Genomic DNA, 23,766 nt, shown 5'->3' with positions numbered 1-23,766 from the left:
CTTTATTGAGTATTTTCGAAGGTTTATGTACACATAATCCTTCATCCTCAGAATCAGACTAAAATTATTAGTGTCAGTCTCTTCTCCTGACCTCTCTTCCTACTTGCAATCCTTCTCCTCTTTTTCTCCCTTTGTATTTTTTTTTCTTCTGCAGTTTCTTCTTCACCTAGTTCACTCTCTTTCCCAGCCCCTTGCTGTCTTCCTCATGTATGTTTTCTTTTCTTTCCCTTTATTTTTCATTATTTACAGTTTGCTCTTGACAATCCATCCAAAAGTGTCCCTTTTTTAACACAACTTGTATTTGGCCACACTTTCTTGCTGCATGTCCTTTCTTTCCTCACTGGTTACATTGCATCTTGTCATAATCATTAAGTAAATGAGAATAGTTGGTACAAAAGAAACATGATTTAGGCTAGCTGGTATATCTTAATGTTCCTCTATGATCAGCCTCAAAAATAACACCTGGCAAATGTTTCACCATGTTTTTTTTCACATTTCAAAACAGCTTTAAATATCCAACTTTAATTCCATAAGTCTCTCATATCTCTAACATTCACAATGTTATCAACAGTTTTACACAAACTCTGCATGCATTTTTAGCATCCTGCTCTACCAGGTCATCAGTTCTAAACTGCAAAGTAACATTTTTACTATTTAAGTTTCTACCAGAAAACAGATAATTGTTCCACAGATACATTTCTTTATTGTTAACATTTACAGAAACTTTATCATCAGTCTCTCAGTTTCAAATCTTAAGTCACAAAAAGTATCTTGTACCTATATGTATAAAAGACTGAATTTCCTGATATTTAAAACCCAAAACAGTTACTAAACTGTCCCATAAGGTAACCATTTGAAATATCAGGACCCGCTACAGCAAGTCCTGAAATGTGGAGACTGAATGGCCAAAAGAACAGACTTACATATACCAATCCCAAGATGCCATTTCTCAGAATATTCATTCTATCCAAATTATGGCAATCTCAAAGTTGTTATAGATAATTTCAGGGGGTGTGAGGACACCTGCCCCCCCACACTGTGAGGGGCTTGCCCCTGCAAAAAGAAGTTTAAAGGAGAACAGTGATTTTTGAGATTTGCTCTTCTCCGGGTTTTCAGTCTTTTTTTCGGCTTTTTGGGTGACATTTCAATAGTTAACCATCCTATACATAATATCTATCCATTACAACGTCAGTTATTGATCGTATCTTCACAACGTGTCTTTTCTTTAAAAACACTGTTCTGCCTACAGTTTGTCGCTGCTCTTCTTATTTGTTTGCTGTCACTATTGCATATGTTTCATTTAGTGCATTATCTGGCGCTACAAAACCAGACTCCTTCTCAGTTGGTTGCTGCTGTCCTCTTTTATTTTCAGTCACTGCTGTATAAGTTTTAACTGCTGCATTCCCTGCTGCCACATTACTTGGTTCCTTTTCCACATTACCTCCCTTAGCACTTCCAAAAAAGTAATTTGCCATCTCACCACATGAAATAGCAGAACTGCCACCCAGCTCATCCTGCTCAATTATTTTCAACAGAACATCATCTGCAGCCCCCCCCCCAACACTAGTTATGTTATGTGCAGCACTCCAGCAGGTTCACCTACTTAATTCGCCACTGAGACAGCTAAATGCTGCTTATTTCTATCATCCAACAAACAGGAATCTTTATTGAACAAATTTTTCTCCAAATTCACATTTACAATTTCCAAACTCTCCATGGCTTTTCTCTCCTTCTCCATGCCAGCCTTCCCTTCTTCACTGCTGAAGGAACCCTCCAGCTCCATCTAGCACCTCCAAAGAGATGGAAAAGTTCCACAATGCCCTGGCCAAATTTCCCCTAGTAGTATAAATAGCACCTTGAATCTCCCCTGAAAAGAGGCCACAAGCCTGGTGAGACTAACCAGTCAACAAAGCATGAAAAAAATAAATAAATAAATCCCATCAGTGACCCAAATAAGCTTAACAAAATTACCAGCAGGGAAGCTACTTTGGATTGGATTCTCATCTCATTGCTAAACAAAATAAACCACCAATGGTTGCCTACTAGACAACATCAGGGGGCCATCATCCGACCTTTGCTATAAGAAAGCAAAACAGTGCCATCAGACGACCACAATATAATCAGGCATGCAACCTCAGCAAATTCCAAGTACCAAGTTTTATTTACAACCTACAACTATGAAACTGGGATATTCTAAAGAAAATGCCTCTTGAATTCAACAAAACATTTGTAAATATTCTAAATTAAATGTCTCCTGTCAGAACAACAAGAATAAAGTCTAACCAGGAATCTTGGTTAAAAAAGAAACCAAACAACTTATATATGGACAAAACAGGGAAATTATGGTTGCAAAACAAATATCAAAGCAAGTGAAAGAACTCCAGGCATCTTAGAAGCTGTATCAAATCCCTTAATAAAACAGCAATAACCAGCTCATTCTTACCCCCACTAGAGGTAGCAACATCCTTGACTGGGTAATTACTAACATGGGCGGCCGTTGCTCTACACCAATAGTCAACTCCTCCCTGGTTAGAGCCGACCACAAACTAATCACCTTGGAAATCCACATCCCTCCCACCACCCCTGCAAAGGTAACCACCATGAAAAACTTCTCCAAAGCTAACTTTGGGCTCCTAAAAACAAAGGAGGCTAACTTCATGGCATCCATGCAAATGGAGATCAGTTGCATGACCGCTGAATCATACACCAATGCACTGTACGAACACGTACACAAATGCATAGATCTCGCCATACCCAATAGAACCAAGACGCTCTCCTCCAAAAAACGTAAGACAATCTAATGGTCCCCTGCCATAAACAAACTCTACAACAGAAGGAGGAAACTGATGCGGAATAAGGTGAAATCCAAAGACTGGAAAAAAACCCTTATCAACCTCAACAAAAAGTTGAGATCCCTCATCAAATTCTCTAAAGCTAGCTATGAAAACAGAATTGCAGCAGATAGTTAAGACAACCACAAGGCCTTCTCTAGTTATGTAAAGAATCTCCATGGCAATACCCAGATTTGCTCTGAGCTACTGTACAATGGTATCTCCTATACCGAGCTAACAGATATTACCGACAGATTCAGTGCCAACTTTAGCCCCCCCAAGGGACCATTCACAATACCAGTAGGTTGCCAGGCACCCAGTATTACTGCTAAACAGGTTAAAACAGCACTGTCCAAGGCCAAAAATACAGCTTCTATGGGACCTGACAATATTCCTGGCTGTGTTCTACATGAACTACAGAGTGCACTGGTACCTCACCTGTGTGCCCTGTTCAATCACAGCCTCACCTCAGGCTTTGTTACTACCAAGTGGCACACTGCTACAGTCAATCCTCTCCACAAAAGAGGAGTGACTACAGACCCTGGAAACTATTGCCCAATTAGCCTGTCGAGTCTGACATGCAAAGCTATGGAACGTATCACCATGGACCTAATAAACAAGGATATAGGGAATCTTCAAACTCTGGATCCCTCACAGTTTGGTTTTGTGAAGTGTAGGTCATGCCTACTCAACTTGGTTGACTTCCTTGAGTCAGTCACCAGAGCTGAAGATAAAGGCAAGGTGGTTCATACAGCCTACCTTGATCTGGCCAAGGCTTTTGATACCATTCCCCACTCAGGAATAATAGAAAAACTCACTAAGCTGGGCATTAACCCCTGTATCACTAGGTGGGTTGCAAACTGGCTCAGAGGTAGAACCAACAGTGTGAAAGTAGCTGAATCCAAGTCAGACTGCTGACCAGTCACAAGTAAAGTCCCACAGTGTTCAGTCCTGGGTCCTCTCCTGTGTGGTATCTACTTCTCTGAAGTCCAGGCCAACAGGAAGGGACTATGGCTGACAAAGTTTGCAGATGATTGCAAGTTGGGAGCTATTATTAACTCCCCAAGTGATGTTGACATCCTACAGAAAGGCCTCACTGAGACCAACAAATGGTATCAGAACCATGGCCTTAAGCTCAATGCCAAAAAATGTGTCATCATCTCCTTTGGGAAAAACACGGTTTCCATGAATTACTTCATTGATGGTAGTCCACTGAACACAGAAGGTGTTATAAGAGATCTTGGAACACAGATTGACAGCAATCTCTCCTTTGACCACAACATTGCCACTGTGGTCAGAAAGTCCTTCTGTGTGGCACATCTCTTTATTAAGGGTTTTGCATCCAGGAAGAAAGAGGTCATTGTCTCCCTCTACTCTTCCCTCATTAGGCCAATCATTGAGTACAATGTCCCAAATGGCATGTGCCTCACTAAACACCTGCAACAACTGGAGAGGTCATAAAAGTACATCACAAAGAGGATACTAGGTATTAAACATTTGTCCTATATGGACAGACTCAAAACACTCCAACTATGCTCTGTCTCATATCCCCTACTTAGAGGCGATCTCTGCTTGACTTACAAAGCCATGTCTGACCCAGCTCTGTTAGAAATGCTACATCTGAAGAAATCCCAATCCCTCCACACCACACACTGCACAGACCTCAACCTCATTATCACAATCAACAGAACATGCTGGAGGGACAGGTTCATAACCCAGAGACTGCCCATGCTATGGAATAGACTTCCCATACATATCAAGCATAGCACTTCACTGTTCCTCTTCAAGACAAATCTTGATGAGTGGATGGGAAATAGAAAGTTCACCCCAGGGATCACTCGAGAGGCTTTACGATAGATGCACTGGGAACTAAGGTCGGGTGACATGATGCCAGGGTAATCCTATGGGCTAGGCTTGTAAAGGCTCCAGGGCCATTAGCCTAGTACACACCTATGAAGCTATGAACCTATGAACAACAACAAAACACATCTACATTAATTTCCAGGAAAAATGCCAATATAACCCAAATCTCCTCTGGCCCTCACTGAAAACTCTTCAACACCCTGGTTAAAAAATGTTAATATAACCCAAAGCTACTCTGGTCATCACTGAAAACACCAATTTAAACAATCACACCAACACCATCAACTAATGATAACACTGGTGACACTGCTACCCAGTTCAACTATCACTCCATCCAAAGAGTTTTATCTTTTGTCAAAGAACATCCATCTACTCTTCTACCACCCACTCCACTAAATGACCACATAACATCGTCCTTCTTAAAAATCTCTTTTTCCTCAGTAATCAAAAACATCTCCAAAATCTATAATCCACACCTCTAGTTTTAGATAACCTTACAAATGAGTGCATAAAAGTGGCAGCAGACCTACTCAGTCTACATAATTATTAACTCTTTCATTACTGACAACCATGTCCCATCTCTGCAGAAAAAAAAATATACCACTTAACAAATATGGAAATTCAAGAGAATTATCTAACTATAGATGCAATTCTATCTTCCCTATAAAAAATCTAATATAAATGTATTCACACACAGCTCCTAGTGAATGTCACTGCCAACAACCTCTTTTTGCAGACCCAACAGGGCTTTTGTCCAAGTCACAGCACCACAAATGCCCTTCTACATTTCAGCAAACAATTACTCATTATATAAATGCAGGGCACTTTGTCTGATTCATCTTCCTTGACTTATCCAAAACAGGCTGTAAAATGGTAGCACACCTTCTTAACATTCCTTCCAGTTCCTGTAGGTGTCCCCCAAGGCTTGATTCTTGGCCCTCTCCTATTTTATATATTCATAAATAAGTTTCACTCAGCTACCAAAACTCTATCATTGTGTAGTATGCCAATGAATTCATGCTTTTCTGCAATGCAGCAGGTCTCATAAAACTTCAATTACCCAAGCATCCTTTTCTTCTGTAGAATCCTGGGTAACTGATTCATGACTGCTCTTAAACCCAGAAAAATGCAAATGAATGTTTTTCACACTCAAACATTTTGTCTATTCTCAAACACTCTTTTAATATTATATCAGTCAATAACACTACCATAGAAAAGTAACTAATACAAAACTACTAGGTGCAATTATAGACAAAAAAAATTAAGTTTGATGAGCACATATAGCAAATCATCAAAAAATGGGACTTCTTTTCCAGCCAATCCACTACCTAAGTGATTCAACAAGGCAAATCAGTTAATGCCTTCCCCACCTCCTGTGTGCATTAGCTATACTTACAAACTTGCAAACCACACAGCAAACAAATTTAGAGGTGTGTTACAACAAAGTACTACAGTTTGCCACAAGCTCCTCATACAGGACTCACTACTGTCTTTGCTTAAAACCACTACAGTGGTTAGTGCTACTGAAACACCTAATCTATACCCAGTTAATTGCAGTCCCTAATTTTATCTACAACCCTGACAACTGCCCTTCCCTAAAAAAGTCATTCAACAGTATTCACTATACAGACAGTTACACTCTATTGAAAAACGTTTTCTGGCACCACAACACTAAATAATGCTGCAGGAGATGCTCTGTATTTGACTAAACAAATTTTCTACTTCCACCAAAACAAATAGACAAATTAAAAATCTTCAAATCCAGACTAAAACTAAAACAATATCTGATGGGCTCCTGGCCATGCTCATGTACCTCACCAGGAGGTTACAATATTTAGCTGACATTTAGACAGGCTGCTTCTTGATCTGTTAGATGTATTAATAACAGACTGAAGTCCTTTTAATCAAATGTATTTTAAGCATAAATATTTTTATGGGTATCCCTTAAATGTTAGCACTTGTCACTTATTTCCTTCTGTTTGTCAAATATCTTCCTATTTATATTTCTGACTTTTTTGTTGAAGGCTTAGCTACTTATACTGGCTCTATTAGGGATGTTCACATTCTAATAGCTCAAGACACACTTGCTCAATGCCACTTGCTCAAAAAAGCCAGTGCTTGAAATCCCACTAGCCCAGACTCCCGTTTCTATATAGCCCCTCAACACCTGACTCTTTAAAACTGTATAGCCCTACCAGAGATTAAAATCTAACCCTAAGACTCTCACCCAGTATACAAACCTGATTTCTAGCTCCCCTTATTGACTACAATGCCCCCTTTGGTATGTACCTAACCAGGCATATCCAACAACTGGAATGTCCACAGAGATTCCCCACTAAAAGAATACAGGGCACAAGTAATATGTCCTGCATACTGCTTCAAGGTCCTATCCCTGTATTCTGTCTCCTACAGGCTTTTGAGGGGAGATCTATGCTTGGCATACACGGCATTGTCAGACCCCACTCTGATTGACCTCCTGCATATCTACAAAACAAACAGTACCAGAATTACCTGTTCTAAAGACGTAAACCTTGCCTGTGATATAAATAGGACCTGCTGGAGAGATAGGTATGTATCCCAGAGACTACCCTGTCTATGAAACAGGCTCCCCATCCATGTGAGTTCCTCCCTAATCCAATTCAAGTGCAACTTGGACAATTAGATGGGAAACCGGAAATTCATCCCTGGTTTGGCACCTATGTTTCTAATGCAAACAGGCAACCTGTAAATGGTTCATCCCCCAGGCCCATGCTTACACTTATCAAGGTATCAAACTTGTCAGAGATTTGGGATGCATGGCTAGGCTTAAAAAGGCTCTTGTGGTCGTTAGCCTATTAAACACCTATGAACCTATGAACCTTTCCCTAAGACTCTGTACCCCCCCCACCGTAAAGTCCTTTATTGCTACCTAAACCTTAATCTCCAACCCTCCTCCTTAAACCCAAATCTCCCTTCCTGCTCTATAACATTCAAATTTCCCTGCTGTTCTCTCATGATTGCTGAGTGCCTGCACTCATATTCAAGTTTGACTGTGAGCAGCAGCCTACATGAGCTACAAGGCACTTGAGCTCCTGGCTTTGAGACAGTTCTTATTGTGTTCTATAATCCATCTCCCTTCCACTCTACAATGCAAAATGTTTGAAAGAGGCCCTGCAAAAAATCGCTGCGTGGTTTAAGAACAATAGGCTACTAACCAACTCCAATAAATCCAAGACATCAATATTTGGAAATACAGCTCATCTAATTGCCATCCTTAACCTTTCTAATTAGACACTAAAGGCAACAAGCCATTTATAGCACCTGGATTATGGCTAAAATGTAGTATCATGATTAACAAAGTAAAAGCAAACAAACAAAACTGTTATTGCTTTGGGCTTGGAAAATCTCCCATGTCATATCCCTGCATGCAAAAAGAAAACACTGAATCTTGCTACCTCAGCTAGAACATGGATACACAGAGTCTCCTTACTACTATTGCTGCCAACCAACCAAGCCTCAAACTACATTTAGCAGAGTTTGAACTTCATTATGCCATCACCTACAGAGACCACCATTGCTGTGTTTGCATAAATAGGCACACACACGCACGCATACACATATACATTTACTAATCAAAGGATATGGGGTTCTGATACTAACAGTCAAAGAGTACATCACTTTGATTCTCATATTCTTCCTCTTCAGTCTCCTAAAATGGATACTTTTTCATTCCTAACAAGTAAGGAAGTGCTACCTCATCACAATACCACTAACACTGTATGCCAGTACCTGTGGCATAGAAGGATAAAGCCCTTATTGCACCCTGTACAAGCCAGGTTTGAGTAACAGCATGGGGAGGGGGCAATGAATGGACTGGTTGGGTGAGAATGGGAAAGAGAAGCCATTGCTAGCCCACCTATCCTGGAGAAGGGAAGCAGCCTAGGCTCACTGCAGCATTAAGAACCAAGTGGGTCCTGAGCTGCAAGTCCATATGTGGAAGCACATGTGTACCTCTAAAATGCAGTCACTGCTGTCATGGGGTGTTGGAAGTTAGGGTACATTCCCCTGCAGCAGGATACTGTGGTACCAGTCTCCCTGTTCTTCTCACTGGTCCCAGGTATGCGTCAGATTGAGCCAAGGTAAGGCTGAGGAGGGACTCATAGACACAGTGAATGAGGAAAGAAGCCAGTGGCAGCTGACAAAAAAAAAGACTGCATGCCAGTGATACCACTACATTTAGATCTCTCATCCTAATTCCACAAAATCTGTCTTTTCAGTACTAGGATCTGATGCTTGGAGTAACCTTCCTCCTTCACAAAGAAGGCTCACTGACTATAAGCAGGTTTGAGGGAAATTAATATTTCTTCTAAAGAGATCTAAAACCAAGATGGTGCAGGGTATGACATTTTCTACCTTCATTTTCCAACTGTGTGACATTGATCGAGTCACTTAACAAGATAATAATTTGAGGAAATTTGGAATTTGGGCTAGGCTTCTTAATGGTCATCTGGATTACATACCTATTAATTACCTAGGAACCTAAGCCTGACTGAATTATTTTATATGGCAGCAAGTTAAAGTCCTTAAATGAGAGTCTGATGATATTGTTTAAATTCTACAGCTTATCAACATACAATTGAAGATGAGTTGACTGAGTTCTAACTGCCTGAACAATTATCTGTTATATTTCCATATAAATCATGTGGTTCAGGTGTAGACACTGTGGCACTACTCACTCAGAGTGACCTCCGTGCACTTTAGAAGAGAGCCTTTCCTTTCCTCACTGCTCCCCTCTGTGTAGTTTTATTATTTTCAGCTATAATGACTACTGATGGCAATCTCCAGTCATTTTCTTAGCAGAGCTCTCACACTTTACCCAGTGCATGTTTGTCTCTCTGTCTGACCTGCAGTTTCCTTCTATAATATATTTTCTCTTTTCTGCTGGGATGCTGTCTGTGCAGAATCTACATGTCTTCTTTGTCCACTTGTCTTTTCTCTAGGTGCTTCAGTTTCCTGTCACATTTTGATTACATTCCACAGATGAAATTACATTCTTCTAAACTACACATAGGTGTGTGTGTTTGCTTGTCTATCTCTTCATTCTGCTATGACCTGGTACCCCATTCATATAGTACTCTCCCTTAAATCTACAGGAAGAAACTTCACCTCCCTTGTGACCATAAACTAGGATACAGCCATCCCACCCACCTCATTTTACTCTATCATTGTACTTTTACATACACATTTCACCTGTGACACCATTGCCTAACCCTCCCCAAACTAGCTTTCTACTTTCATACAAACACTCTTGTTTGTATTTTCCTATTTCCCAACCTCCATCTAACATTTAGCATCATTCCCAACAAATTTCTCCCTACAATACTGCTATGTACTATAAACATTCATATTCAGACTCCTCCCCAACAGTACCTGTCCATTATTCTACATTTCAGCTTCTACTTTTCCCAAATAGATCCTCACTACTTCCTATCTTAACTAGATCCTCATAGTCTACCCTTTCAAAACCCTCTTTTTCTAATATTTGAGAAACATAAGAGAAGATACCAGGACAACCTCCAGTCTCAGCCTTGCCCAACTGCCAAGTTACCTCATCCACTTTCACCTTCAAACCTATGCCCAAGTCCTATATACCTCTACTCTTAAACAAACACAAACCACACTTTACTTCAGCTAATGACCTTCCAAGCAAGTACCTTAAAATCAAAGTCAATAGCAATGCCTAACCTGTCTTAATTCTTATAAAATAGGTCAATCCAGGAATCAGTCCAAACAAATCAAAAAATAAGTCAAATGTTCCAAAAGGAAAACAAAATAAATAAAAAAAATGAACCTTTTTTGTTTATTTGTCAATGCAAGAATCCCACATTCTCTGCCTCTGGAAGAAATCACCCATTACCCTCTACACCAAGGGAGGAAATTCAGCAGATATTACTAACATTAGACCTACAACAGTCGTATACCCCTCTTCAAAATACTTGAAAAATGTATACAAAAACAGTTGCTAAACTATCTCCTGCAGGAAGAACTCCTACCCACACTCATCGTGGTTTCTGTCTCTCCCACTGTACTAACACTGTACTTCAAAGCTTTATTGATACTATCAATAAGGCTAGATATAATGGAAAACTAGCTTCTTTATTTATAGTCTTGTCTAAAGCCTTAGGCAGAGTTTGTCACAGCAAACGTATGTTCTCACTAGGTCTATCTCGGCCCACTTTTCTATTGTTCAAAAGCTAACTATACAATAGGTTTCAGTCAGTAAAAAAAGCACTCCACCCTCTCTCCATACTTCCCAGCCACCACTGGTGTACCACAAGGCTGTATCCTTTATTGCCCCCTCTATAAAATTCTTACTAACACCTTCAACACATCCACACATAAGGCCTCTCTAATACAATATGCAGATGAGTCTGTACTCATATGTGCATCTGACAACTTGGCACATCTCAAAAAAATTACTTTGGAACCTTTATCAGCCGCTGGAACATGTCTTTGTAACTCACAACTCATTCTCAATCCACCAAAAACAATAAACTACTTATTTTTTTACCTGAATCTCTCTCATCAAAATAAATAAATACATTTAAAGTTCTCTCTCTTGATAATACATCTATTGAAGTCATGTCTCATAGCAAATTATTAGGGATGATAGTGGATGATAATCTTAAACTTGACCGGCATATACAAAATTGCATACAAATCATCCAAAACAGGGATGTTTAACAGAGCCAAAAACTGTCTCACCAATGCAACTAAAACTACACTTGCCACTATTTACCTTCTCACCTCACTACCTTATGTCACACCCATTCTTACTAACCTCTAAACATCATAAAAATCAAAACTTGAACAGTGCAATAACAAAGTGGCTAAATTTGCAGCAAATACCCTTTTCAAGTCCCACCACTGTATAGCACTAAAAAGACTAAACTGGTTCAAACTACCCCATCAACTAACATATACACAGCTTCTTACCACCTATAAAATTATCCAGCATCCATCTGTTTGTCCAGCACTAAATTCCATTCTGTATCACTATGTTTCCAATTGGTCATTATAATCCAATGGCCAAAACTCCCTCTGTCTACAAACCTATCAAATCTGCTGGGCATGGTCTGTACTCATACCATGTTGCTAAGGACTAGAACTCCTTACCTGTATCCATGAGGTCAGTGCCCTCCCTCCAGTCCTTTAAAACCATTCTGAAAGATGTTTTAATCAAAATCTGGCTCTGTTCGTGCTCAATCCCAGGATAAACAATAAACCTGTTCATACCTTACCTCTTCTTGCTCTCCCTTCTTCACTTACTTCCTAACTCCAGTCAGTTTATCCCCCTGACTGTCTTTCTAAATATACTATAACCCTCTTTTTTTCTCTCACTTTGTATTGCTCTTCCTGTTTGGTTTATAATAACTTACCTTTATTTTCTCTGTAAACTGGCAACATTTTCTCTAAATACTAAATCATTGTCACATAAGATATAGATAATCTTAGCCAATGCAGGACAGCAGAGACTGGGGTCTCTTCTGTGTGGAGGTTGAATGTCCTCCGTGGGTTTGCTCTGGTTTCCTCCCACATTTCAAAGACATGCAGTAGTGGATTGGACACTCTAAATTGGCCATGGATGTGAGTATGTAGTGTGAAAGAATTACCATGGCAGGGTTAGCTACCTGGTGGTGTAAGCCTTGGCTTTAGATGATTGTCACTAGTGAAGTGACACTCTGACCCCATGTGCAAAAATGGGAAAAAGGGGTTGTGGATGGATGAATCTTAACCAATGGTTTCACGCTATGTTGAATTTGGTATAATTATTTAAACTTTGGATGTTTTTAAATTAGATTGTAAAATTATTGTTCTTAAAATGCTTTTGTAACAATTTGGAGCTTTCCTCCCAAGGCCTCTACTTAACATGAATACCTACCAGTCTGACTTTCCCAGTAATCAAATGTCATTAAGTAAGTAAATAAATAGATAGATAAATAAATATCAGAGAATTAATAAATAAAGAGACTAGTACCTCATAACCAAACTCCAGTCCTCTGAAAACTCATTTTTTCTTAGTGACATGCTGGGCAGGACTTTCAGAGGCACAGCCACCCCATCTACCAGCTTTGTAAATAAAACTGCTTAAAACAAGAGTGGTTTGTCTGTATTTAACCTTGCTGTTTGTTACAAACTTTCTTCCTATTCTCCACAGGTTACAGTCTGTCATGTATTTATGTATTTACACTGCTGAAAAGACTATTTCATAAGCTCATTTATTTTGAATTTCTTGTTTTCTCCTGAGGCACAGAGGGAGATGATCCTGTATTTCTACTTGAGCTAAGTCATGTATGAGCCAAGAACCAAAGGTTGCCAGGTTACATGGCCAGATATAATGCAAAGTAATACTACCCCACAATCTGGGACACTCACACATTCTAAGTTTTAATATGAAAACACAGTAGGAAGATAGAGAGTTTCAGAATGTACGATGGACCACTCAAATATAAAGACTACTTCGGCAAGTAGCCTTCATCAGATCGTAATTTCATGTGGCTCTCTTTTGTGAATTAAATTAAAATTAACCAATATATGGTCTCTTTTCTGGAAATGGCCAATCTTGTTTCTGCAAATCAAATGGCTTAAAAATGACAAGCCTCCATGTTTCAACCAATGGTTAATGGCCTGTTCTTTAGAGCTAAAGCGCTTATCATGTGTATAGGCTCTCGCACAGTTTAAAGTTTTGTCTAAGTCTTTTCTTTTCCCACAGTTTTTAATATTAAAGTGTTTGTTTTTTCACAACTGTGGTAGTGCACTGGAGATTTTATAGAAGCCTTTAGAAATGTCTCAAATAGAAAACCTTTTCACTTATTACCATAAAGTTTTATGGAAGAGAGCTTTTGAGAAGAGGAAAGGATATGCAAAGCTCTTTTAGATAGCTTGGGATCTGTGGTCATCATTGGAATTGGAGGAACCATGCAGTCAGTCTTAGGTATTTCAAATTCAGGTGAGGTTGGCTTGTAGGATGGGATATCAAATCTGGAATGTGGTCCAGAACCTAAGGAGGGTGCAACAGGTAAAGCCACAGGGAGATGAACCAGACTTGTCTAGGCCATAAGGGGGCAATCAGGATTACAGTCTCCCTGCAATGGGTTTGCTTTCTGCAAAAACATAATTTTCAAGGGAGATGAGGAGTAAGTGTACAGGAGACCTGGGAGCCAAGCATGCAGTACAGCATCCGTCAGTGACCATCCCTTGAGAGGGATCAGGGCAAAAACATTGCTACATTTGGTGTTTAAGATGGTCGCAAAGAAATTGCAACACAGCTGGCCTCAGCTGTTGAAAATATGTGCAGCCACTGATAGATTGACGGACCACTCATGAGGCATCAAAATGATCCTACTCAGATTGTCCACTAATATTTTGGATTTCCCCACTATGTTCATTACTGTCAGAAAGCAATGTGAAGAAATTCCTCAATGTCATGCCCTCACAGTCTCTCAGTACAGGGGATAAGTTCAAGTTCTCCTTGTTTCTTTATGTACCAAATCACTGCCATGTTTTCTGTCTGGACAGAGTACACCTTTGGGTCAGTTAGAAATAAAATATATAATTCCCTTTCTAAGCTAAAATAAACATTTAAGAGCTGTATTTAGCATCAGTAACTTAATAACACCTATTGAAAGGCTCATACCAGCTCAAAAACTTGTAAAACCTTTGTTGGTCCAATAAAAGAAATGACATCATGTCTGTGTTCCAGTGTTTGTGTTTTCTGGTATTAGATCAACATGGCGTTTCTTTAATTTTTTTTTAATCCTTTGGGGAGGCAGTCTTAAAAATTTGCAAGTCTAGGAGGACTACTGTCATCTCCAAAACACTGATGATTAAATAGTCCTCTAATTGGGTCCAGGTCCATTGCATGGACTTTTTAAAGTCCAGTTAAAGTCCAGTTTCATACTAAGCTAACTGCCCTGGTGAGCCATTCTAAGCCTAGTCAGTTATCCCTTGTGAGACTCAAACCCTGCACCTTGTGTTTGTAAAGCAAACACGTTAACCATTAGGCCACCCTCCCAAACTTCTTCCTTTTGTAATGCTGCCCCCAACCCAGGATGGAATAGTCTATGGGTAGCTTGGCCATTGACTGAGGAAAAACAAGCAGATATCCTACAGAGACATGATCTGATGTCAGCTACCAAGAGGTATGACAACAACATATGTCAGTGAGATGAACAGGAAAATTCATTGGAAGATTTGTTATAGACAACTGGACTGAAAAATTCACTGGAAAACTTTCATAAAGAACCTGACTAGACAGATAAGAAAAACAATAATGCAATGAGCATTACACTAATAATTTGAAGAACCAAGGAAGCTGGTGACCTCTGAAAGAGCAAGACTTGACTGGCTTAAAGTTGCATGGATAGCAGTATTGAGGGTGGAAGTCTGTCAATCTAATTGGAGGTGTCCAAATTGCATCTGATAAACTCTAGACCTTGAACAGATTCCAGACTGGATTTTTCAAAACTGGCTGTAATGTCCAAGAGTACGTATGATGGAGTAAGTAACCTGAAACAATGGCCTAGAATTTGTGATAAGCAGCCAGTTGTCCAAGTAGTGAAAGACCCTGAATCTTTGCAACCTGAGCCAAGCTGCTACCACTGCCATGCTTTTGGTGAACACCTGGAAAGACGTGGTGAAACAAAAGGACAGTGCTCAAAACTGGTAGCGACTGGCTCCCATCCTGAAGTGCAAGAATCTCCTGGAATGCCTCATTATCTTCATGTGATAGTAAGTATCTTTGAGGCTCACTGAGCACATCCAATAGTCCTTCACAAGTACAGGTAGAATGGACTGCAACATCATCATTTGGAACTTGTTTGTTTTATAAAATGTTTAATTTGCTAAGGTCCAAAACAGGAATAAGGTCCTTGTTTTTCTTCTGGCACCAAAATGAATCTTGAATAGACACAATATTCTCTCCGGTCTGTTGCAACCTTTTGTATGTCTCATTTTATGATCAGCTTACTGTCCTGTTGACTTATGGTCAGTGAGTCCTTAACTTTGAAGTCAAATAAGGTGGCCCCATCAAAGGGGGCATTGAGGAAAGACTGCTTGAAGCACTCTGCAAATGTACACAGGTACATGCAGGGATGGCGGCTGACTGCAATGTCAGTGCCAGCTGTACATGGCACACCATTCGCTGCATTTGAGATGAGTCAGATGGAAACATTAGATAGAGATAATGTGGTGACCAACTGAGTCTCCAAGACTTGAGCAAAGGTTGTAATGTCATTGACTTAGAAACTTCAATTATTAAGTCTCTCTCTGAAGCATAGTAAAATGTATTGTATAGCTCATTGCAAGGAGGGCAAAGGTGGCTGAAGCACATGTATACTTTCCAAATTGGTCAACTGCCCATGATTCCCTGTTTGGGGGCTGAACCAATGCACTCTCTTTGGAAACTTCTTTCTTTGTGGTTGCAGCAACAACCATGGCATCAACTGTGGGACCCTTGCTCCAACAGGACTTTTCCTTAGGTGGGACTAAATCAGGCTTGCATGGTACTGGCTCCACCATATCTAGGTTCTCTCCATTCTCTCCTGTTCACAAGGTCAATGAATGCATCTGTAGTGGTATCACCAAAAATGTGGATAGGCCTCCACCAAAAGCTTTGAGAAAAAGTGACTTCTCCAGGCAAATGGATTCAGGGTCTACATACCTCTCAACCTCTTAAAGCAAGAAATCTGGACAAAGCCATAAATTATCGGGGGACAAATACCCAAAAATAGGAATAATTTTTAAATCTTGTTCTTACAAGCTTAGAAAGTTGATAGAATAATATGTTTGGTATTAGCACTCATTTTCTGAAGGGTATGACGTCTGAATTGTAAATGCCTGACATTATTTTCTAACTTCAATCCTCTAACTTCAATCCTCAATGATTTGCCAGTGATTTACCAGAAAATCACAGTTTTATGAAAAACAGGCCAAAAATATGTGGCATAAATCTGGACAATCTGCGAAAATCTGTACAGTTGAGAGGTATGGTGTCTAACAACCCCCTCCCCAGCTGTCAAATCATTTCTAAGAGAGGGCAGAAAGAGTCATCACAAATGCATTTAGAAGAAGCTTCCTCCTCATTGAGGTTAGAATATTCTTTCAGCAATCAGGAGAATTCAGGTGCTTCCTCTTTCATTGACTCTCCTTGGAGGGAGAAGCCAGGAGGGGACATAGAGCCAGATGAGGAGACCTAGATTTAGGCAGCTCAAAAATGTTGGACAAGGGCTTCCCCTGGACATGTTCATGAGAAACCAAATCCCCAGGATGACAGGAAGATCTGGATGGATCCAATTCTGGGGAGATGATTGCCAGAAAGGGTGAGTGGATCTACCAGACTCTGGTCCCACAGATGGGAAAGGTTTTGAGATGTCTAGGTCTGGACACATAAGAAGATCTGACACTGGAGCTGGCAAATGTGATGACCAGCACAGCTGGTGCACTAACACTGAATCCACAGCCTGATCCAAAGAGGAAGAGAGGCTTGGGACCTTCATTGCTTGCTCATCAGTGGCAGACAAAGAATCAATAGGCAGTTTCTGGGCCTCCTTTTCTTTCTCCTTACTCTTTTCCTTTTCACTCTATTTCATGTCCTTTTCTTTATTTTTCTCTCTCTCCTTCTCAGCCAGTTTCTTAGATGGAGAAATTAAAGATGGAGGAACACCCATAAAAGAGGCATGAAGCATCCCTTTCATTATCAGCTTGGCTTTTTTGTCAACCAAGGCTCTGGTCCCAAATAAAGCACAGGTTTGGCAGTCAGAGCACAGATGGGCCACATCTAGGCAATAAACACAATAACTGTGTGAGTTTGGGGAGAGGGTGCAGTTTTTGGCCACATTCCAGATACATCTGGAAGCGGGAGGTCTAATTCATCCCAAACAGAAAGCACAGCAAACAAAGGTAGAAGTTAAAGGCACACAGAAGTATATAAGGAATACACCAAATTCACTACTTCTAACAACACTAGAAGAAAGGCTTTAACAACATACCACAAACAGTTTAAGAATAAAGACTTTATTAAAACAAGCAAAAATAGGAGGAGGAACTAACCTGAAACTATAATAACAGAGAACAGAAAGGGAATTGGTGGAAACAGAGCTCATGCCCTCACACATATAAAAGCAGAGCTAAAGGAAATAAGGAAGACTCCTTATAACTAATATTCACACTAGCTGCAAGTATCAACTGTTAACTAACTATTAAATATTTTATTATATCCTGGAAGAAGAGGCAAATATTAAAATGCTGTGATGGCAAAATAAGCAACTGATAGTTATCTTGGCAGGAGCATCATAGAATGCTGAATAGTGGCAAGCAAGATCTACCAAGATCTCCAATCTGGGGAGACTTAGTCATGCAGAACATTATAGGAGGGGAGGTGGAGCTTTGGAACTGAAGATCCAGTCAGATCTAGTAACCCACAAGTTGAGACATATAGAAAAGATGACATCAGATCTGTAGTCTGCTACTAAATGAAGGACCAACAAGCAGTCTGTCAGCAGAGATGCTTTTCCTAATATTTGTAAACTACTATATAAAACTAGTACATTAATAAATAACTGCTACCAGTAGTTCATTCAAACATGTATTTCCATTGTAACTTGGTAGTAAGCCTTCCAGAAAAGATCAAAGCACACAAAATATCATAGAACAAATGAATGAATGAATAAAAAAAAAACAGAATAAAGACCCTTAGTAACAAGATGGTTCACACTTTATGGGTATTTATAATCTGACTAGCTAGTTTATAATAAGGTGGACAATCCACATGTTTGATTGTAATATAATACACTATCTGAAAGCCTTGTTTCTTGTGCAAAGAAATGCTGGACTGCATGTCTGCTCAAAGATCTGATCTTACTAAGAATAATTTGATATATGCTAGTCCCCTACTTCGTATCAAAGTAGAAGTTTTGTAAGTATGCTAGTCTGGAGTAATTTTATTTTGCCTCCTGCTAATCTGTTGAATAATGTAATCTTTCACAAGGATACCTTTAGAAAATCTCACCAAGGTGACACTGATATATAGACTGTATTTATATAGCATATATCATGGACAGAAGTAAGTCAAAAACAAAAAAAGGATAGCTGGGTGCACAGGACCCAGAATAAAAACTTACCCAATCCATGTAGGCACACTGGTGCTAGGACTGAAAAAAATGACAGTGTAGAATCCTCAAAATATGGTAACATTCCTACAATGAGGCCAGGCTAGGCGCAGGGGGAGGATGGCCCTCCTATTGTAGAAGGAAGTAAAAGTCCACAAAAATCACAAAAACTGATAGGCCAAAAAAGAGCCATAAAAATGATAGAGTGGACTATTGTGGATAAAAAAGAAATTATGTATTGCTACTATTATGCAAAAAGTCCAGAATTTCTAGACAGAGGATATACAAAAAGATTAAGAGATAAATTAGATAAAAAAAATAAAAACTTTCACAGGAAAAACTGTCAGAAGCTTCACATGAAAAACTGCATTTATTAATACAACAGATTTTTGAAAAACACTATATAGATCAAGAAACTTTGATTTGTTTGGAAAAAGCATCTGAGGAAGTGCAAAAATGTGAACAACAAAACCTAGATATTTTTGAAAAGTATAAAAAAGAAATATGGACGCGGGAAAGAGAGATTTGATATGGTGCAATATTTAAGCAAAGGAGAAAGCCAAGTTAATTAATATAGAGAAGGCAGTCTCAAAGATATTCTAAAAGAAATATAGGCAAAGACATCCAGATATGGAAATTTTTACAATAAAAAGTTAATATCACAAAGATGGAATGTAGAAAAGAAGATTAGTAAAGCAGAAGTTAAAGAAATAGAAGTTGAAGTTATGGAGTGCCTGCAAAGTGAAGGATTTAATGTAGAAGGTCTAACACAGACTGCATCACAGCATGATGGAGTAAGTCCCCAGAATAAGGAAAAGCAAGAAGATCAGGAGACATCTGAAGAAGAAATATGTACATAGGAAAGAAAAATAGATTTAATGTGCTGTAATATTTATGCAAAGGAGAAAGCAAAACTAACCAATACAAAAAGAGCAGCACCAAAGATATTTGAAGAGAAAAACAGGCAAAGGATAATAGAAATGGAAAACTTTACAATACACTAGATAAGAAGACTAAGAGGAAAAGTAGAAAAGGAGATTAGTAATGGAGAAGTTGAAGAAATAGTAACAGGTTATGGAGTACCTGCAAAGTGAATGATTCAGTGCTGAAAATCTAATGCATAAAGCGCCACAACAGGATAGAGCAATGCATATCCAAATTAAGGGGAAACCAGTGGAACAGAAAGCAATTGGTCAGGTGCCATATCAAGATATTTTGGAGTCTTCCACAGGAAACCAGTATAAATACTCACTTGAAGCTAGACAGCAAGGGAAAGGAACAGGAAACTGTGGAAACTGATGCAGCCAAAGTTGAGGAGTGATAGGCCAGTGAGTTCCCATATGACAGAGCAATGGATGACACAGGATGAAATTGAAGAGAAGGTGCCACAGGAAGATGTTATAGAAATCTTTATAAAATGCCTGCAGGAAGTGGAAAACAAAGGATGTGCCCTCAGTCTGGAAGAAAATTAACTAAGGGAAGAGTTGCTTCATTTTAATGGACATAGATAGATATATGAAGATCAACAAAAGAAATAGACAGCAGAAGGTCAATAAAACCCCAAAAGTCAGAAGTCTGATAAAACAAATGAACGCAGTAATTAGTACTCTCCACAGAGCTCCATGCGATATAACAGAAGTAAACAGGATATATTACTGTGTAGCTAAACTAATAACTGATAAAGTTCTACTACAAGAGCACAGGGTGGTGAGGCAAAGGAAGGGGAGAAATCGAATACCATCATGGAAGTATCGAATAGACAAAACTATAAAGCAACTTAAGCAAGAAGTGTCACTGTTAGAAGACTATAGAAGAGGGAATAGATCAACAAAAATTCTAAGAAAGACAGACGTGATAAAAGCAATGCACAATATTACAACTGACCACAATCTATTATGCACTATAGCAAATAACAAATTGAAATTTCAGCACAGGCGGAAAACCTTAGAAGATACACAGGTAAATATAAAGGAAAAATATAAAATAAGCAATTTATTGATGACCCAAAAAAGCTTTATAGAGAATTGGCAAACAAGGTAAAAGGAATTGAAAGACCACCAAAAAAAGAAGAAATAGATGCATTTTGGAGAAGTATATATGAAGATCCTGTGGAACACAACAAAGATGCTAAATGGATAAAAGAAACAAAAGAAAGAATAGGAAGTTTAAAGGTACAGGATATGAAATGGGATGAAGTAACAGCCAGAGAGATTGAAACAAAGTTAAGACAAGCTTCTAATTGGAAAACCCCAGGCCCAGATGCAGTCCTTAACCTTTGGTTAAAAGTATTAACATCTTTGCACAAAGACTTAGCCATGAGTAAGAAATATTTATATGCGCATCCTGAACAGACACCGACCTGTTTAACAATAGGTAAGACAATGTTCCTACATAAGAGTGAACCTGCAAGCTACCCCAGAATTGATAGACCAATAACTTGCCTTCTGACAAAGTATAAACTATACATGGGAATTGATGGTGACAGAGTTTATAGTCACTTAGAAGAAAACTCAATTATGTCAGTAGAACAAAAGGGCAATAAAAGAAAGTCATATGGAACAAAGGATCATTTGTTGTTAAATAAAGTCATAGTGGAAAACTTTAAAAAGGGGAAGAATCTAAGTATGGCATGGACTGACTACAAAAAAGCATTTTATAGTATCCCACATTCATGGATAAACTAGTGCTTAAAAATGTGTAAGATACATCCTACACTGATCAACTGCATTATAGTGACCATGAAACAGTGGGAGACCACTTTGCAATTAAACAATGATAAAGGACAAATTATTATCTCAGGGATAAAATTTCAAAAGGGGATATTCCAGGGTGACTCTCTGTCACCATTGCTATTCTGCCTTGACTTTAACCCATTAAGCTGTTTACTTAGCTTAGGCCATGGTTATAATTTGGGTGCTAGAAAACGACAAAGTCTAAAGACTTCTCATCTTCTCTTTGTCAATTATTTAAAACTGTATAGCTCATCAGATGAGGAAGAGAAAGCACAGCTACAGGTTGTCAAAACATTTTCAGATGATATTAGAATGTGATATAAAAGAACTTCAACAAGAGGGAGTGTATAAATACTTGGGAACTGATGAAGGATCAGCAATAAAACATGAACAAATGTGTCTAAAACTTAGTAAGGAGTACTTCAGAAGGCTTACATTAATACTGAAAACAGCTTTGACATCTAGGAACAAAATCCAAGCTATAAACCAATTTGCTCTTCCTGTCCTAACTTACAGTTTTGGAGTAATTGATTGGCCCCAAAATGTGTTGGCTAGATTAGATATTAAAACAAGAAGGATGCTTCATGCTCACCAAATGATCTATAAAAATCAGTGCATACCATGATTATATATTCCCCGTTCCGAAGGAGGGATGGGCCTCCTTGAAATTGATTGCATGTATAGATCTGCAATTGTGGGACTCCACACATATCTGCTGACCTGACGAGACCCAAACATAGTGAAAGTTTTGAAACATGAGGAGAATAAATCTAAGATGACTTCTCTGCTTAACCTAGCAGAAGCATATCGGCGTCAAGCAGGAATGGAAATCAAACCAGAAGTAGATAAACATCAGGCAGCAACTGTATGTGCCAAAAAAAAAAAAAGAAAGAATATAAGGTGAAGGACCAGAAGAAAGGGGAAGAAATGTGGAAAAATCATAAATATAGTTGCAAGCATAGAAAACTTCTGGAAGAACCTCATGTTGATCAGGAATGAATGCAGGAATGGTTAAGGAGAGGTGAATTCAAACCAAGAGATGAAAAGTTAATATTGGCGGCCCAAGATAGTGGGCTACAAACACATTGGTTTACAAAGTCCATTGAACATGTGGGAGAAACAGACAAATGTAGGTTTTGCAAAACAGAATTGGAAGCAGTTGCACACCTCGTTGCTGATTGCGACCTACTAATGGCAGAAGGACTGTATACTGAAAGACATAATAATGTGGCGAGACTGTTGCACTGGGGATTGCGCAAACATTATGGTAGTGAAGTGGCTGAAAAACACTGGAAACATGAACCGCAAAGCATCATAGAAAATGATAAAGTTTACATCACATGGGACCACCCATTGCCAACATTTCAAAAGATAGATGCCAGAAAACCAGATATAGTGGTCCAAAAAAAGAAGTCAAAAGTAGCATTGATCACTGAAATCGCCACACCCAGTGACTAAAGTGTCCTGCGTACAGAGAGACACAAAGTCATAAAATATCAGGATTTGCAGGCAGAAACTAGAGCAATACGGAAGAAAGATACTCAGATAGTTCCAATAGTAGTAGAAGTAATGGGTCTTATAAAAAAAAGAGTCTACTAGCATATTTAGATTTGCTACCAATCCATGTAACTTTGTACAAATTGCAGAAGAAGTCATTACTGGGCACATTGTGGGTGCTGTGAAGAGCACTTTTGGCTGAGATCAAAGAGTGAAACAATACTAATTTCATGAACTTTAATTGTACTTTGACTTGGGAATGTGGTCAATTCCTGTCATGGTATTAGAAACCCAAAAGATATGGAGAAATTAAAAAATGTAGATACCTACCCTTGTGGAGACTGTGCTGTTTGCCATTAGGTTTATTCCTTTCCATAAGATCAATAGAGCAATGAGGTATAATTTACTTGAACTGGAGGTTACAGCTACATCACAACTGGTGTTATGTATGCTCCTGAAGTACATTCTACATGAGTGAAACATAAAGACAGTTTAGAGAAAACAGCCATGATTACATTTTACAATAAAAGAAATGAATGTTGTAACACTTTAGCTGCATTTAGGTTGAATATGGAATGCAGTCAGAGAGAGCTTCTTATTGTTATGTCTTACTAATAATTGTAATGCCATACTTATTAGTTTTAAATATACCTTTCTTCTATTTTGTATTAATGAATTTGTTTGTTTTGAATTTTT

The 23,766-nt window shown here is 38.9% G+C and overlaps 1 protein-coding gene across 3 annotated transcripts in view; it reads left to right on the top strand.

Moving 5' to 3' along the window:
• LOC122810872 (urea transporter 2-like) overlaps positions 1-23,766 on the top strand; it is a 1,000,121-nt gene that overhangs the window by 640,756 nt on the left and 335,599 nt on the right. The gene's annotated exons all lie outside the window — the stretch shown is intronic.

Source organism: Protopterus annectens, chromosome 1.part1, assembly GCF_019279795.1.
Source record: "Protopterus annectens isolate FY-2018-M chromosome 1.part1, PAN1.0, whole genome shotgun sequence".
Lineage (NCBI taxonomy): Eukaryota > Metazoa > Chordata > Ceratodontiformes > Protopteridae > Protopterus > Protopterus annectens.
The sequence above is the reverse complement of the archived record's forward strand: the minus strand, read 5'-3'. Positions and strand labels throughout refer to the sequence as shown.